Here is a 12,013-nt window from a genome sequence, read left to right on the forward strand (position 1 = left end):
TTTTTTATCACAATTTATAATTAGGAGGCATCTAAGAATACCTAGCTGAGTAATCACTGCATTATGTAAACAAACTCTTTGCAATATGATAAAAGATTTGTTAATACTATTCCTTTACCCAATACTGGTCAGCTTCATGAAGGACACCAGCCCCCTAAAACAAGTTTCATTGATCTTAAATACAAATCGCAGAGTGATTTTACTATATGGCATAATAACAGATGACAAAGAAGAAATTGAGTGCAGAAAAGACTACATGTGTGTGACAATAAAGTAGTAATTAAAATGAAGAACATGCTGTTTATTTGCTTGAGTAATTGTCCTTCAACAATGTCCTTCAACAATGACCTTTGTATTTTCTTACTTCTTTAACCACTGTAGGTTATCTTGTTGTAACATTTGTAAGCTACTAAGAGTAAGTACAATAGCACAGGATTTTTAAAAGATAAAAAAAGATAAACATTCAATATAGTTGCAAAAATATCTGCCTTCCCTTTGTACTTCAAGTTTACTTAGTCTTCTGACTAGGTTTGATTTTTATTTTTAATATGGTTATGTAGATGACTAAAAAATACTGTTTGATTATTGTTCCCCTCCCCAGTATTCTAATATTGCTCTCTTCTGCTCTTGTATATATATTTCTCAAATAGTTGAGTAGGTGGTTTACAGTTAGCTTGTCCACAAAGCTTCATATGCCAATGTCACATATATCACAATGTATAGTCTAATAACTAATGTGCTTCGATTAAGCCTTCTTATTCACAGTTACTGGTTCTCTTTTGCTAATAGCCAGATTTTCCCTTGCTACCAAAACCAGTCTTGATCCAGTGTTTGATGTCAGTTTTTTTCCTCTATGAAAATAATTGTCCTTTCACTGTTGTAATTTCTCTCCATCTTTTAACATCACTCTTTTCATCAGCTTGTTTATCATGTAGTCTGATTTGTGCATTGTCAGTAATTCCTTTCACTCCCAGTGAATCCCATCAGTTCTATCTGGCACTGTATTAACCAATTCCTCAATGACAGTGTGACCTCTGATCTGGTATCATTTGCACACGTCATTTGTACTTACCATTTAACTTTCTGTGATGGTTTTACATAGCTGGCACCTGAGCTCCACCACAACCACTCTCTCACTCCCCCTCCTCAAAAGCAGAGGGGGAGAGGAAAGTATGATGGAAAGAGAGAGGGTTGGGATGAGGATAATTTAAGTAAAGGGAAAAGAAAGATGGAAAAAAAGAAAGCAAAGGCTTTGACAAACCGGAGGGGCCCCCTTCGGGGGCCTCAGTGAGTAAGACATAGGTTGAAGATACAAGGAAGTGAGTCTGATGAAATGGCTCTACTTACAAACTTGCAGGATATGCTGTACAAAATTTCTCTTTTTTTTTTTCCTCATGAATTCATCTGCAACTGAAAATCCCTCCTCTACTCTGGCACTAAAAAAAACAGGATAGTTACCTAAGAAGCCTAAAAAGCAGGGACACAAAGCTGTCTTACCTTTGTATGTGTGTGCATGTAGCCATTTTGTGTATGCGTGATTTCAGCTTTGTGGGAATAAGGAACTAAATCATTTCCAATAAGCAGACATTCCCAGATGAATAGAAAAACGAATGAGCATCTCTGGATTGTATTTCCTTTGAATATATTGAGTTACTTGAGAAAGCAAATCCAGTTAAAGAAATTATAGGCATCTCTTACTTTTACAAGAGACAGCCATGATTTTTTAAAGTTCAAGTGCCGCTTTCTGGCCACAGGATGAAGGATACCTTTCTCACTGACGGGATTAAGTAATAATTATTTATCAAGGAGCTCATCACAGGTGTGAAATCAGATGTCAAGTCTTCTAATATTTTTGTTGAATTTTGTTTCTCTACTCAATTTCTTTTTATAGTGGTCTGCTCTTCCTTCTTCCTCACTTCTTTCTTGAAGCAAAAAGAAAAAATAAAAAGCTTTCTTGAAAAAAAGCAGACTAGTTTCTAATATCCAACAAACTATGATCTTGAATAGGGGCAGTAGACATTGGACAGTAAAGTACACATTGCTTCTGAGTGGAAGCTTCTAGTGAAGTTACGCTACTTTTCCCGTGCTGTCTCAGAATTATGCTTCTGAAGGAAGTACACGAAGTACACCAGCTTATAGCAAACAGAATCCGAAGATAAAAGAGAAGGCCCAAAAGCACAACCTCCTGATTGTAGAGACTTGCTACATGAGGATAAATCCATTCACTTGTAACTTTTGCTAGGATATGACTTTTCTCTTTTTCTTTTTTTTTTGGTTTTATCCATAAATCAATCAATGCTTCTCTAGCTTTTTTCTGAATCCGTCTTGAACAGCAAAAGCAAAATAAGTCTACTGCATATCTCAAAAATGCAGAAAACAAACTTTAGATACTGACAAATGGAATTTTGACTTTTTTGGTTTAATTAATTTAAGCAATAAGAGAAATAAGTTTATTAAAAGACACACAACTTTTCCTGATTTAAACTGATTTTTTTTTGTGTGAGAGGCATTCCCTAATTATCATTACTAAAATACAATGTGAAGACATAGTATGTTTTTTTCAAGAAAAATGCTTTGTGCTTTAGAGAGCCATATTGTGACAGAAATTAACCTTCTGAGTAGGAAGAGAAAGCCATTTCTGAAATTTAATTGATTTTTATTGTTGGCTAAGATGCATATATGTCTCTCAGGGAAATTCTGCACAGAAATAAAACTAAACACACCATGCAGCACACATCTAGTATATCTGACTCTTAGGCAATGCCATGCCAATTGTGTATATGTTAATAAGTTGCTCTGAGAGGGTACAGAAAATCAGAGCATTGCTTCTATATCTGACTTACCGTATATATAAGCAGATCAGGTAGAGAGTTCCTGTGAAGTAGCCACTGCTTCAGGACTTCTGGTTGTTAGGAAGTCTCAGTGGAATTGGGCACTCAGAACTGCTGCTCTGAGAAAGAACACAAACATCTGTATTTGTTTAGACCTAAGACTCATATAGATGAATATCCTGTCTGCAGGAATGGATGATGGTGACTGTCTAAAGGAAAAACATAATTAACAAAGCTAGCATAGGTGTTCTTAGCTTGCAGCAATCTGTAGCTCAGGAAATTTCTGAAGCAGTGATGTTATTTTTCCAATTAATAAAATCTTCTGGTATCCAGAAAAAAATGTGGAAAGGAGTTCCAAAGCTCACTTATGTGTGTTGTGTAAAAAATAAATCTTTTTTTTCCATTTTGACTTGCCTCATGCAGGTTTTAATATTTTAATGTCATTATTTTAATGTCTCGTCACTGTAAAGTGTTGTTTCTTATTCATATCACTCATAAGCCTCCTTGACAGTACATTTTGGTTGTCTCTTTTGCAGACTGGAGAAGGCTGTCTTTTTAGTACAGAACCTTCTCTACATTTGTTCGAGTTCTACTTTATCCTCTCTGAGATGAGGGATTGCATTGAGTATTTCATATGTAGAGGCAGAGTGGATTTATTCTGTGGCATAATATTTCTTCTGTTTTGTTCCCTGTTTAATTATTCTTTTCTTTTTTTGTCTTTCTCATTCTCTTTCTCCTATCTGGCTTTGCCTCTCTCTCTCTTTTTTTTCCTTTTTTTTTTTTTGATTTCTTACTGAATGCCCAGCTAGTGTTTTAATAGAACTATTTATTATAAACCTGAGGTATTTTCCAGATCTGTAGTAAACAGGTCTGAGCCCATTACAGTATATGTAAAATTAACTGTTTCTTATATGTATGATTTTGCAATATTTGATTCTGAAATTTTCCTGACATTTTACCACCCACCTAGTCAGTCTTTCCATGTGCTGTAATATTGTCAGCAAATTTGGCCACCTCATTGTTTACCAGAACACTTGTGACAATAGGCGAACCGAAGTTTTCATATACTGGCCACCTAATGCTTCAGGCTGAGAATTGACAACAGGCAGGTTAACCAGTTCAGCTCTTTCACATATTCAAAACTAATTTCTAAAAATCAATCAGCAAATAGGCTGGAGATCAGAACTCAGAAGCTCTCACAGAGTTTCAGGACACATAGTTCATTCAGGGCTAAAATAATGGTAATGTGGATTATGTTTTACAAAAAGGTATTGGTTCATACAAAGGGAGACGGGATATTGGCACTGTTGATCCTATTTGCACTGTACCTCTCCCTTCACCTGGTCAAAACTGAGGTAATTTATGTAAACAATGGCTGCTTAGTGCTACACGAATGATTTTTGTCCTTTCACATAGTCTGTTTTACATTTTTTTGGAGGCAGTGCAGTGGTATTGCTTTTCATCTTACTGCACAGTTCATAAAACAAAAATATTTTCTCTCTTGTGATGCACAAAGTGGATGTTTTTTCAGTCCATCTGGACCAAACACAAGTCACGTGATTGTCTGAGATTGCAGGAGACCTGGAATTGATGAGCCAGGTCTCTTCTGGGTCTGTGCTCCTTGGTTCCCAAAGAGCTTTGTATCTACAACAACAAATTACTACTATCAAAAAGAGAGAGGAGTAGATCAAACGAACAAGAAAAGACAGGAACATGGTATGACAGGAGAGCAGAGGGTATATAAAATTCCTGGCACTCCTGACAGAGGGACAGAATGAAAAACAAATTCTCCAGATAGGTAACCAAGAATAAGGAGGCAAAGCAGAGGGAGAAATTTTATGACATCCCTGGAGGCTAATGAAGGTGCAAGTATGTCATGAAGGTAGCTAAATTATTTAGATGTGTTTCTGGAAAGGAATGGAGACATGTAACTCACTGTTGTAAATTTCATGGGGAAACAAACTATATATGAACCCTTAATTAAAAGTGGCACAAACATTCAAAATCACAATGTGTACACAGACTTCCCTCTAGCTACTTTTAAATGACTGATATTGGATATTATTTCATCCAGTAGAATGAATATCCTGTGTAATATGCTCAGTCTAATTTTTCTTTCTGCTTTCTTTAGATTGCTGTGGTACATTGAGTACAACTTGTGTATCTAATGTGAAATGTGCTTGCTTGCTCTCTGACTCTATTATCTCTGAAAAGTCATTGAGTAAGTGCTCTGAATTGTGATCGTTTCCAGTACGTTTTACTGGTGGTGTTATCGGAAGGCGACTCCATCTACAAGATTTTCAGTTTAATCTGAAAACATTGAGCTCAGAGGCATCAAATATGAATGAATGAATTCCACATTTCTTCAGGTGTCTTTCCAAACAGGCTGCTTTCAACAGACACAAGGCTTATTGAGGAGGCTGACTTCAGTTGTAGCTCTCATATTTGGGAGAGCATTATGCAGATCTTACCTACCACTGAGGAGTCAGTGATGAGATTTGAGCATTAAGGCAATGTGCTTTCAGCATGTTTTTTTTTTTTTTTTTGCTAGGCAGAAGGATTTTTGTTTTGAGATTTCTTTTTCCTGTAAAGTTTTGGTTTTTTTTCGTAGCTACAGAGAATTACAATAAGAGAGTCAAAGGTCAAAAGTACACTGGTTCTCTGTGGTTAATTCTGAATGCAATGGAAACACGATCATGTTCCAGCCAAACAGATGGAGAAATCAGTATATTTTGTGGAAGGAACTCCCTGAGTACCAAAAGAAATGTGAAGAACAAATGTGAATGCATATAATTCATAAGGATGTAATGCTTTCTCAAAAAGTATTCAACAGTAAGTCTAAATTTGCAACTTTCTCACCTGCAGGTTTCCTGGACCTTCTTGTTATCTTAGGTTATACTGCTTTTTTCAGATATTTCAAAGACGTGCCTTTTATGGTTTTCCTTACAAAACAGGTTTTGTCTAAAAGGGAATTTTTAGAATTTGTCATAGTCCTTTTGTTCTTCTGTTTTTTTTAACAGTGGTCCGTTGGAGAGGGAAAAAAAAAAAAAGAAAGAAACAGGCTAGTTCTTCATCATAAATAGGAGGAGGCACAAATTTCATTGCTAGGAGCTTGGATGTTGTTCCTTAACTCTTAAATACCCTGGGTCTTGACAGAAGATTATTAGCTATATAATTGTCCTGGTTTCTGCTGGGATAGAGTTAATGTTCCTCATAGTGGCTGATACGGTGCTGTTTCAGACTTTTGATGAAAATAGCAGTGATAACACACCAATGTTTAGCTGTTGCAGAGCAGCGCTGGCCCAGAGGCGAGCCCTTCACAGCTCCTCGCACTGCCCTGCCAGTGAGGGGCCAGGGGTGCCCCAGGAGCTGGAGGGGACCCAGCCAGGACAGCTGGCCCAGGCTGCCCAAAGGGATGTCCCACACCGCCCAGCAGCACGCTCAGCAATAAAAATGGGGCATTTGGCTGGGGGGCTGCCATTGTTTGGGGACAGGCTGGACATCAGTTGGCTGGTGGTGAGCAATTGCATTGTGCATCACTTGTTTCTTTTATTCTATTATTATTATTCCTTTTCCTTTTCTTATTAAACTGTCCTTATCTCAACCTAAAGGTTCTCACACTTTTACCGTTTTCCAACTCTCTCCCCCATCCATCTGGGTCAGGGGGAACGAGCGCAAGGCTGTATAGTGCTTGGCTGTCTGCTGGGTTACAACACAAAAATAATCAAAATCTGTAACCAGATATACATTATAACATCCCGATAACAGTATGTATTTCAGATTAATTAAAGCAGGAAGTACGTTTCAGCCACTGGTCAATGAACAAGCAGGTGTCTGTAGGGATGTATGCTTTTCTTCTAGTTTTCCTTTGGGACGTGGCAATTTACAGAAACATATGAGAAGAACATGCTGAGATTGCTTTGACAAAGCTGGAGTAAATCTAAGATACATTATTATAGCAGGATTATCAAAGTGTTGGTACTTCTACAATGACCATCATTATGATTACTATTGTACCACGCCTCCACCAAAGTCAGTATTGAGGTATGAGCAAACACAACTTTTAAATGCTTATTTGATTATGTTTATTTGCATATAACTGTACAAAGTCAGTGCTTTGACAGGAGAACAAAACTATCTACTAAATCCACATCCTGCATGAATATACTCTGAGGAAAAGACTGTGATTTTCCTTACTGGAAAAAGCCAAGTAGGAGGATTGGTTAAAAGAAGTAGCCTCTATCACCCAGGTGGTGTCCCACGATTTCAGAAGTTAAATCCAGCATAGAGCGGTACTGGCAGCTAATGTCACAGTCTTGCCTTTGGCTCCTTCTTACCTGCTCGTTGCACATCCTGCAGCCCCTTTACACTGGCGCTAGCATTTGTAGAGCTACAGTGAAATGTGGGATCTGGGACTGATCTGGCTAAAAACTAACCTGGGGGTGCCTGTTCTTTAATTTTTACTGGATCACTTCCTTACCCCCACTCACTCATGTCTGCATGAACATCAGTGCTGGCACAAGGAACATGACAGAAAATGAAAACTGGGGGAAGAGCAAAAACCATCTATTTTGTTGGCAGTGCCAGTTTATGCTGCATTAAAATTATGAAACTGTAATGTAAGAAACACTACCTGAGATGTCAAGTGTGCAGAAATCTACCTCAAATCATCTGAACACAGAGAGAAACATCTTTTAGATTCAGTGATTACATAAGTGGATTAAAAATTACATTCTTTAATTTCTTCATGGATTTCATGCCTAATGTCTGTCACATATTGACACTTTAATGAGTGCCTGTCTACCCAAAACACTGTTGCAAGCACTGAAAGAATACTAGGCTGTGCAGCCAAAATGTGACGGATTGATTGAGAACGTGTATCAGGACAGAAAAAAAGGTCCTCCAGGTTCCAGAGACAGTCAGTAAAATGCTCTGATAACCACAGAGTCTTCACAGAAGGCCGTGGGAGACATGCCGGAACCACAGGAACCTATGACAGTCAGATAAACAGGTTACTGAAACATTTTCTTTCACTGAGGTGATTATATATAAGCCATGCTCAATTTTACAAAGCATATTACTCTCTCCAAATATGCCTTCCTATGCAGATTTCAGCTATGCAGACGTTTGAAATATCTGAGCTATTTATACATAACAGAATAAGTCACATTTATAGATGTAGCTTGGATGCAGTTGGTTTGGCAACTAATTAAACTATGCTTATATTGATATAATTTCAAATATTGGGCTGAAATCATAACTAGAAAAAGAATCTAATAGATTCTAATAAAAGTTGATAGATGAATTGCACAAACTCTTGGAGTAACTGGAGGTGAACTAGTCAGCCCATCAATGAAGGGATTTGACTTATTATTGATGAAATTGACTGTGGGCAGCTCAATTATCAGAGAAATACCAGCTACATTTGGAAGGAGAAATTAAAAGGAAAATGGGACTATAAGATGAAGTTGTATATTTTTCCATATTTAAAATATATATTTTTGGGAAAAAGTCTTTTATACTAAGCATATACTTATATATAAGTATACTTACATATTGTTTCTTTTCATCTAGTTATAGCCTGCCCAACTGTTTATACACAGAAGGAAAAAGGAGTTTGTGCCAACTGTACAATAATTTGAAGCTTTGAAGTGAGTAAAACATTCTGTACTGTAACTATTTTAATCTTGTTTCAGAACAAGATATCTCACCTGTGTAAGCTACAATATTGATTCATCTGGTTGGAATGAAATGTGACTAGCAACAGTGATACAGAAAGTTCTGTTGATGATCTGATTTCCTCTCCTTCCTACTGCTCCTGATCAGGAATACTTTCATCTCCCTTGCAGGAGTTTAGCTGATGAGTGAAGAAAAGGCTCCGAAATAGGAACAGTATTTTCGAAATTGTTGCAATTCTAAGCCTGTATTTTTCCCTTAAAACTGGTCTATATATAAGGAACAACATGAATGCATAATACTATGAAGGCACCACAGTCATTGCTACTAGACGCAATGAATGTCCCACTTAACGTATGAGCCTCCAAGCAGCCTTGGACAAAATCCTCCCTGCAAATTGGTGTACAAGCATAGTAATATGGATGTATTACCAAGATCGTCTAATACAAGAGAAGTGCCAGCAACTGTTATGTCTTTCTGACCTTCTTTAGTAAGAGATTTAGTAAGTTAGTCTTTCTTTTGTTCGCTCTGAAATAGGTGGAGTTCACATGCAGCTTAAGGGTACCTCTTGTAACAGCAAAGATTAGTTTTCTGAGTTTTTCTTTCTTTTTCTTTTCTTTTTTTTTTTTTTTTTTAAGAGTCTGCAAACAGAACTCAAAGTTTTAAAATGATTTTTTCACCTCCCTGGAGTAATTATTCTCAGATGTCAGAGTGACAATTCAGATGTTAGCGCTCTAAAATACTGGTCATTTTACAAGACATTCAGCTCATGTACTTATCTATTTTTGTAGGTCTAAATGAAAGCAATTTGAGGGACTACAAGAAAAAAAACTTTCCTTTATCAATTTAAAAAGTGAAGTATTGTAAGGAGTTATGTGAAGTGCCATCCTTTTGCTCTGGAGCGCTTGGGGAAAGTCTAAGTAAAACCTAGAAGCACGGCAAAGACACACAGGGATGTGGGTTTTTGATGTCACTGTGCTGGCAAAAAGTCCTACTGTAACTTCAGTTTTATGTGTTTCAAATGCTTTTTCCAGTATCATTGCTCCAGTACTCATCAAATTCATAAATGCTCACTCTATCTTTTCTCCTTTTATTTATAGGAGAAGGACTGGTGCTGACCTGAGCTAAGGACTTGACAAGCTGCGTAACTGTACCCACATCATGTGAAAGAGCAGTAAATGCTGTTCTGAACAGTGCTAATGAAAAGGCTGAAGTCATTTTAGCTCTTCAATTAATCACTTGCCTATACCAAGGCATTTTCTGTGATGTGATTTGGTTCTTCAGTGTAAGTTTTAGTCTTGAATCAACACTAGTAGAATTCTAGACATCTCTTGACCCAAATCAGAGAAGAGTCATCATTAGAATAAATGATCTTATGAAGGATTTCTTTGATCCACAACAGGATATTAGAAGACAAAAGCTTTTTTAAAATCTATTCATACTATACTTCTGAATGTGTAAACAGATTTCCCGGCATTTGTATCATTTCATGCTTTGTGGAGACCATATTTAGAGCTGTGAGGAGCAATTTGTCACTACGAACTGACTGCAGTTTCAGATAATAATGCTACAGTTGCTGAGAGGTAAATTGGACAGTAATAAGAAATGGAAGAGTATATGGCAGCTGAAACCAGTCACTTTAACATTCTGTTTTTATATACCTTTAAAAACAGTATTTCCAGGGCATTTTTTTTTCTTGCTTTGTATGTTGTCAAAAATTCTTAACTTACACAAGAATCTCAATGAAGATCTAAGTAGCTGATTATAGTGATGAAGTTCTGAAATTGGTTACACACAAAATGCTGCCAAACTACCTAAATAAACTAACCTAAAAATTAAGAAGAAATGTTTTCAGAAGTATATTTTTCAAATTTATTGTGCTCCTTCCATTAAAATACACTCTTCTTATTCTACATATAATCTCTCATATCACTGTGTATTGTCAGCTAGAATAAAAAAGCATAAAAAGTATAAATGCTAAATGTCACAACAGTATTGGGTTTCATATTTCAAATATACTAGGAAACTTGCCTTCCTTTCTTACTCATGGTGTGTTTTTTTTTTCCTTTCTATTTTCCACTCAAGATATAACAAGCAGCATATGAAATCTCCAAGCAATTTTCAATCTTCAAGTTCAGGAGAGATAACAGGATTAAGCTACGTTTTGTAACAGATTCCTCACGGAAATTTAATAAAACATTTTAATAATAATTTGAAGGGTGTCATTTTAGCTTTAAAAGTATGATGGAAACAATTATACACACGTCTTAGTACCAGGAACAGATAAAATAAATGTAGAACACAACACCTCCAGAGAGCTTCATCGAAGAAATTGCAGGCAGAAAACAGGCCAGCAATCATTTGTAGCCCTTTTTCAACAGATGACATTGGGTTCCAATCCTAGCTAAACATTCCAATGTTTCTCAACTGTTTAAATCTTGAAACCAAGTGCTTTCACAGTTACAGCTACTGTGATTAGAGTGTTCATCTATGAAATGATTCTTTTCGTAGAACATCTTCATGCTTGTGTTTCTGCTTTTCAAATTACTTGAAATGCCCTGGTTGAATGGATGATGATGTTTATTATGCATCATGCTTTTCACTACCCTCATTCTAAGAGAAGTGCTATTTTATATGCTGGAGGCTAAGTTGCAGTGTTCAGATGAAATAAAGTATCTTCTTGTTTGAAAGATGCTGGTAGTTCTGCACAAATATGAAGGGAACTGTCAAAACACAATCTAGTTGCCAGAGTACAACTACAGAATACTTAACTAAAATACTTTAAAAAGCAGGAAAGACGTGATTTGTGAGACAGTCAAATGATTCTACTTACATAAGTGCAAGGTAGAGACTTGAATATACTTTTGCATTGATAAGAGGTTTATATTTAGCAAATAAAATTAATTTTCATTTCCTCATTATTCAACTAATTCAAACCTATATTGACATCAATTATTTTACCTTTTACTAGGAACTGATTTGACCACACTGATCAAATACCTCACAGAAGCTCACAAACCCTGTATTATGGTCCATTTCAGGTAAATCTCAAGTCCCAAATCTGAAAAGCAATCAAAATAACAATAAAGACCACTCTAACTAGTAATAAGCTCGCCTTGCCTAATTTTAAAATTAAATAATTACTAGATCTGTTTTTGCAGGATTGTCTTTTAGTAGGATTCTGCCTCTACTTACACTTTAATTGTATATGTACATCATTTTTGCATTTACATTTTTATATACATCATGTATATATATGACATATTTGTCACTGAGATTCAATATAAACCAATTTTATGAATGTTCAATATTTAATCACTGTGCAACTGACATCTAAATGTTGTATGAATTGTATGAATTTCCAAAGTTCCCTTTTGTTAAAGGGCTTACAATATAGGGCAGTAATATTTAGACCATGTGCCTTACATAGCCTATCTTTAGGAACTCAGTGCAGTCACTGGAGAAAAGAAGATTCCTCCTTTTATTTTTTCCTTTGGCATGGGGCA

Source organism: Cygnus olor, chromosome 4 (genome assembly GCF_009769625.2).
Source record: "Cygnus olor isolate bCygOlo1 chromosome 4, bCygOlo1.pri.v2, whole genome shotgun sequence".
In the NCBI taxonomy this organism is placed as follows: domain Eukaryota; kingdom Metazoa; phylum Chordata; class Aves; order Anseriformes; family Anatidae; genus Cygnus; species Cygnus olor.